Here is a 6,750-nt window from a genome sequence, read left to right as displayed (position 1 = left end):
CTCCCAATATATGATATATGCCGATTCTTGACCCAAATTCACCACTACTCAGGCTCCTACCAGCAAAGTATGAAGTTTTCCATGTAGTCTCTTTGCTTAGATAATTATTCAGTTTCATAGAAAATTCATCAATTTCTAACATCTCGACTTATTTAGATCAGAACTAGTTCAAGACAAAATTCAAACAGAAAGGGGAAGTACTAGTCTTAACATACACATGATGGGTAATTTACATGCTCCTTTAGTAAGTTTATACCACTTTGAGCAAGAGGACAGGACACAACAGCATAGAAACATTATTCCATGGCAAGTTAAAGAAACCAAATCAAATACTGAGCCAGTAAGAATTTTTAGAAAATGATGCAACGTTTTCAAATTTACAATAATTAACAACTGTCACTAAACCAATTAATTAATGGTACTCATCCACAAGCATTTTGACAGTGAAATAAATCTCAATGATGACAATAACTGTTGTTCTCTATATAAACCTCGACTTTAAGCAATTGTAATTACATAATATACATACTAATTATTAATTAATTAAAATATTTTGAATAGATACTATCTTAAAATCACCTAAATTAATTTACAAGTTATTGAAATTACATATATCATGTTGGCTATATTGCTAATATTATTATATTTTAATTAGTGTTTGATTGTCTCAATACGCCTACACATGACAAGTAATGTGAAGAAAATGAATAACAAAAGTCATGAGCATTTATTTCATGTGAACAGCGGCACGCAGACTAACCTAAATTACCTTTCCCTTTTGCTTTTTGTTTAATTACATATACATTAATATATATATATATATATATATATATATATATGCAAGTTAACTTGTAATTATTACTACACAAGAAACCTGTTTAAGTTTGAACACATGGTACAGTTACCGAGGAGAGTAAAAGATAAAAGGAAGCTAAGCTAATTTATCTATAGTTGTTTATGAAACCTTCAGGAGCTAATATCGGTAAGTTCAAAATGGTTTCCGGCGGTGGAGCCGGTTCCGATGAGCCAGCACTTGCCTGGCTACACCCAACAATCTTTTCGCACGTCTCGATGAGGCAGTGCCTGCATTTAGGGCAAGATGAATGAGACCTCAGCCACTTGTCGATGCATCCAACATGGAACCCATGGTTGCACTTGGGTAGCTGCCGCACGCGGTCACCGGGTGTGAAATCCGAAAGGCATATCACACACACAGAGTCCAAACCCGGCAGCTTTAACTCGGTCGAGTAGCTCACTTTTGAAAGGTCTTCAACGCTTTTCGCTTGACCCCTGTGTTTGCTAACGGGGTTCCGAGGCCAATAAACTCAGAAACCTCAATGCGAACCTGATGATGGAAATGAGTCCAAGTGAGCAAATTACGGCACAGACGAGGATCGACAGAACCGTGATGACGATGTTTCCGATTCCATTGAAGCTGTTGTTATCGGCAGTGGTGTCTGAAGAATTGTGGGGGTTTTCAGCGCTTGGTTGTGTTTGAACATATGGTGTATACAGAAGAAACCTTCTAAAGTAGTGGAATTCTCCTAGAAAATCTTGAACATGTTGAGTGGATGCGGCAATGGACATAGTTTTGGCAGGGTCTGGGTATTTTAGGTTGAGTTTAGATTGTAAAATTCATTTGCACAAGGGAATTTATATATGAGAAAAGGTAGAGGTTTTTTTTAATAGAAGGTAGAGTTTTGAGTTTTGAGTTTTGAGAATTATAATCTTTTTAGTTTTAAAATGAATTGTATCTGGGAGTAATCAGGGTTAATTTGGGGCATATAGTAGGAAAAGAGTACCAATATATTTTAGAATAAACTACACTTTTAATATCCTAACTATCACTTTTATTCTATTTTGGTCATCCAATTATTTTTTAGAATAAATTATAAATTTGATAATTGATCTTTCTTACTTTACTCTCCCTCCTATTTCATTCAATGTAATTAATTTTTTTTCAATTTTCTCACTGAATTTAATACATTAGGTTTTTTGGGTCACATAGTCGTTTTCTTATTATGATGTTACAAATGAATTGTTATATAGAAGCGTGGGAAAAAGATAAATGCAAGTTTGTTCAATATATATATAAATGCAAGTTAACTTGTAATTGATTACTAAACAAGAAACTTGTTAAGTTTGAACACATGGCACAGTTGACCGAGGAGAGTAAAAGATAAAAAGAAGCTAAGCTAATTTACCTATAGCTGTTTATGAAACCTTCAGGAGCTAATATCGGTAAGTTCAAAATGGTTTCCGGCGGTGGAGCCGGTTCCGATGAGCCAGCACTTGCCTGGCTACACCCAACAATCTTTTCGCACGTCTCGATGAGGCAGTGCCTGCATTTAGGGCAAGATGAATGAGACCTCAGCCACTTGTCGATGCATCCAACATGGAACCCATGGTTGCACTTGGGTAGCTGCCGCACGCGGTCACCGGGTGTGAAATCCGAAAGGCATATCACACACACAGAGTCCAAACCCGGCAGCTTTAACTCGGTCGAGTAGCTCACTTTTGAAAGGTCTTCAACGCTTTTCGCTTGACCCCTGTGTTTGCTAACGGGGTTCCGAGGCCAATAAACTCAGAAACCTCAATGCGAACCTGATGATGGAAATGAGTCCAAGTGAGCAAATTACGGAACAGACGAGGATCGACAGGACCGTGATTACGATGTTTCCGATTCCATTGAAGCTGCTGGTGTCTGAAGAATTGTGGGGGTTTTCAGGGCTTGGTTGTGTTTGAACATATGGTGTATACAGAAGAAATCTTCTGAAGTAGTGGAATTCTCCTAGAAAATCTTGAACATGTTGAGTGGATGTGGCAATGGACATAGTTTTGGCAGGGTCTGGGTTTTTTAGGTTGAGTTTAGACTGTTAAATTCATTTGCACAAGGGAATTTATATATGAGAAAAGGTAGAGTTTTTTTAATTAAGAAAAGGTAGAGTTTTGAGAATAAACTACACGTTTAGTATCTTAACTATTACTTTTATTCTATTTTGGTCATCTAATTATTTTTTAGGGTAAATTACAAATTTGGTCATCTAATTGTTTTCAATTTGTTCTATCAATCCTTTCAAAAAATCCAAATACATAAAAATCCCTAAAATCAATCTTAAAACTCTAACCCTAGCTTCTACCTTGCCAGCCACGAATGAAAAAATTCAGTATTCTGAAAGCAACCTCACAACTTCATATTTTAATGTTTAATTAGATAGAATATAAGACCAAACGAATGAAAAATCTACGTCGACTTTAATTGAAAGATCAATATCCCGAAAGAAAAGTCAAAATTTTATATTCTAATATTTTAATTAAAATACAAGTCCATATTGTCACACCCTAATTTATGGGCAAAAATTTATCAATTTTAAAGTATCGTATTAAGGTAGTAACAAGGGGAAATTGGGAACCAAAATGCAAGATTTCAGAATTTATATACCTTTTTAGGAAATTACAAGAAAATCCAGAGACTTGAACCCAAATTTACCTATTTTATTACATTGAAAAATTTAACCCCTCCCTCGAGCAATCTGATTTCCCCTCAAATTAAACCCTGAATCCCTAAACTTCAAATTCATCATCTCCGTTGGCCACTTTTAACGCCTCAATTCATCGTCGTCCGTCCGACCACCGTTCGTCGTTCTGACACCACCAATAGACTCATCGTCGAATGGTGAACAAAACGATCCTTATCTCGTCGTGAATCGGCGTCGTTCGCCGTAAAACTCGACGTGAAGCTTCATCATTTTTAACCCGACCATCGCATGTTTTCTGTCAATTTCGGTTGATCAACCCGTCCATTCACCTCACCGCCTGCACTATTGGACTCACCGTCACTGTGCGCTCAAAACCTGACTGAAATCGTCGTGTTGTCGTTGCTCCGTCATCGTCACTCGCCAGCCACCGTTGGAGAAGTTGTACGTTTTAAAATTTTTGTGATTCATTATGTTTCATTGAAAAATAACACTTTCACGTGACTCTCAAGCCAGAGATTTAGAATTCTGGAATTTTTTGTCGACGTCAGACGACCGGACACGCCTCTCCCTACGCGTGGACGTTGTCTGCCAGCCTGGGAGGGTACTGACTTGCTGAATTGGTCTGGATCGGTCTGAACAGAGCCGCCTGAGCCGAGTTACGCCATTGAGTCGAATCGCCTGGGTGAGTCGTTGACTGAGTTGTTGACCGTTGACCAGGTGTTGGTCGTTGACTGTCATTAACTGGCCATTGACTTTTTCCGTGTACACCTATTTTAATGTTTTTTTGACATTCTGAGTTCGTTTTTAGGTCCGTTTCACCAAATTCAAACCCGGTAAGTTATTTTTCACTGATCAACCACCCGATTCGATCCGTTTTCACAATTAAGCTCTGTTTCTGATGAAATTTCTGTTGTTGTCTATCTGAGGAATTATTGGACGTTGAATTCAAGTTAGGGCGATTGAATGGAGTTTAAATGGTCAATCGGTATGGCACATAAATCAAGGTAATACATTTCTACCTTATGCATGCTTTATGAAACATGTTGGAACTGGTAAATACATGGATGAAAATGTTTTCTCTCATCTGTATAGTAAATTATTTCTAAACTTGATCCAAATATGGTAAAAATTTGGTAACTGAATATGGCTCAGATGACTCGTATAAGAAATTGAGGGACAATTAGAATTAAATTACAAGTTCTGTGATTAAGTGGTAAAGCAATCAAACCCTGGATCTGTAAATTCTAATTTATCTCATTAAAAGTTAAATGCCAAATGTACTTGGATGAGAAACTATGACAATACTTTAGTTAGGTAAAATTACGAAAATACCTTATGGAGTAAAATTACAAAAATACCCTTAAAGAGTAAAAAGTAATATGGATGACTATGATAATGGAGACGACCTGAGAACTTATATCATAATCCATTGGAATCTTGGAATCACCGATTAGACTTCTGATTTATTTTGAATACCCCAGAAGTATAATATGATTCGAAGCACATCCAAGCCCTGAAATAACTAATACCTTCAAATCTGAAATGAACAAAATAATCTCAAATACCAAAATGACTATATTTTATGACCTAAGTACCCTTAATGACCTAGGGTTAAGTGAGTGACTTGGATAAGTCTGTAATCGCTATCGAACTTACATGATGTACTGTCCCTAAGATCCTTTCCGCGATGCATCTGAAGATGATTAATTTGACAAGAATTGTTTGTATTAAAAAGTGAATACTCTGGAAGTGCAACGATTTAACCAATTGACAGGTATCATTGATGGGATTTGTACAATTCAGGTTGACTCGATATTCCGATAAGTCGACACAAATCGTAAATGTCCTGAATCTCTGTTTCTCTCTTATAAGCTCAAATCACTTGAATCCTCCAAGAATCTAATGCCCAAAATGCTTCTGATTTTCCTGAATAATGGAATCACTTTGGTCATATTTGAAAACACGAGTAACTCTGATGCAAAGGATTCTGAATACCTGTTTGATTATTTTGTGCCACCGAAAAATGCCCAATACTATATGAGCCTGATAAGTCACATTCTGAATAACTGATGATCCCGTCAGCTAATGAACTCTTTCAATAGTGATTTTAATTTCCGCAATTCTATCGGTATATTGAAGATCCGTGTTTCTCTGTTCGATAAGATTATCCAGTATCTCCGAATAATATATAGAACCTCCAGTGTGTTCCCAGATCACATGGATGTTTTCTCTGATTTCTGTTATGATCTCTGCTATGATTTCTATCGTCTGCCTGCTATATAAAAATGAGCGGCGACGCTCTAGAAATCTTTAGGAAGGTGATCGGCGAGGGTTTTGGCTTATGGTTCTACGACGATTCTAAGAGTAAGAAAGACGAATGAGTAACAAAACTAGTAGCGGCCGGTAACATGTAGATGAAACAAAAAGAAATCTGAGGAGACCATGATGCCCTATTTTCCCAATATAGTCTTCTTCTTCTTCTTCTTCTTCTTCTTCTTCTTCTTCTTCTTCTTCTTCTTCTTCTTCTTCTTCTTCTTCTTCTTTCTTCTTTCTTCTTCTCTTCTTCTTCTTCTTCTTCTTCTTCTTCTTCTTCTTCTTCTTCTTCTTCTCTTCTCTTTTCTTTTCTTCTTCTTCTTCTTCTTCTTCTTCTTCTTCTTCTTCTTCTTCTTCTTCTTCTTCTTCTTCTTCTTCTTCTTTTCTTCTCTTCTTCTTCTTCTTCTCTTCTTCTTCTTCTTCTTCTTCTTCTTCTTCTTCTTCTTCTCTTCTTCTTCTTCTTTTCTTCTTCTTCTTCTTCTTCTTCGTCTTCTTCTCTTCTTCTTCTTCTTCTTCTTCTTCTTCTTCTTCTTTCTTTTTTCTTTTCTTTCTCTTCTTCTTCTTCTTCTTTCTTCTTCTTCTTCTTCTTTTCTTCTTCTTCTTTCTTTTATTCTTCTTCTTCTTCTTCTTCTTCTCTTCTTCTTCTTTCTTCTTCTTCTTCTTTTCTTCTTCTTCTTCTTCTTCTTCTTCTTCTTCTTCTTCTTCTTCTTCTTTTCTCTTCTTCTTCTTCTTCTTCTTCTTCTTCTTCTTTATCTACAGTGATTGAAGGAGAGCAGAAAAATTGGAAGAAATTGTATATATGTATGTATATATTGAATGTAAATGCAGTTGATGTATGAAGAAGCAAACCAAGTAGCTAATGATGTTGGAGGTATCAGAATTGTCGCATCTTTTTGTTCGGATCAGAAGGTGATAGATTTATACCAATAGAAATGCGAAGCCCCTATGAAGTAGGGAG

At 36.4% G+C, this 6,750-nt stretch overlaps 2 pseudogenes; both read right to left on the bottom strand.

Moving 5' to 3' along the window:
- Positions 1-941: 941 nt before the first annotated feature.
- Positions 942-1,587, bottom strand: LOC120122393 (annotated as a pseudogene).
- A 585-nt stretch (positions 1,588-2,172) lies between these two features.
- LOC120122798 lies at positions 2,173-2,879 on the bottom strand (annotated as a pseudogene).
- Between the last annotated feature and the right edge of the window lie 3,871 nt (positions 2,880-6,750).

Source organism: Hibiscus syriacus, unplaced genomic scaffold (genome assembly GCF_006381635.1).
Source record: "Hibiscus syriacus cultivar Baekdansim isolate YM2019G1 unplaced genomic scaffold, ASM638163v2 tig00110387_pilon, whole genome shotgun sequence".
NCBI lineage: Eukaryota > Viridiplantae > Streptophyta > Magnoliopsida > Malvales > Malvaceae > Hibiscus > Hibiscus syriacus.
Note: the sequence above shows the minus strand (reverse complement) of the source record. Positions and strands in the feature narration are given on the sequence as shown.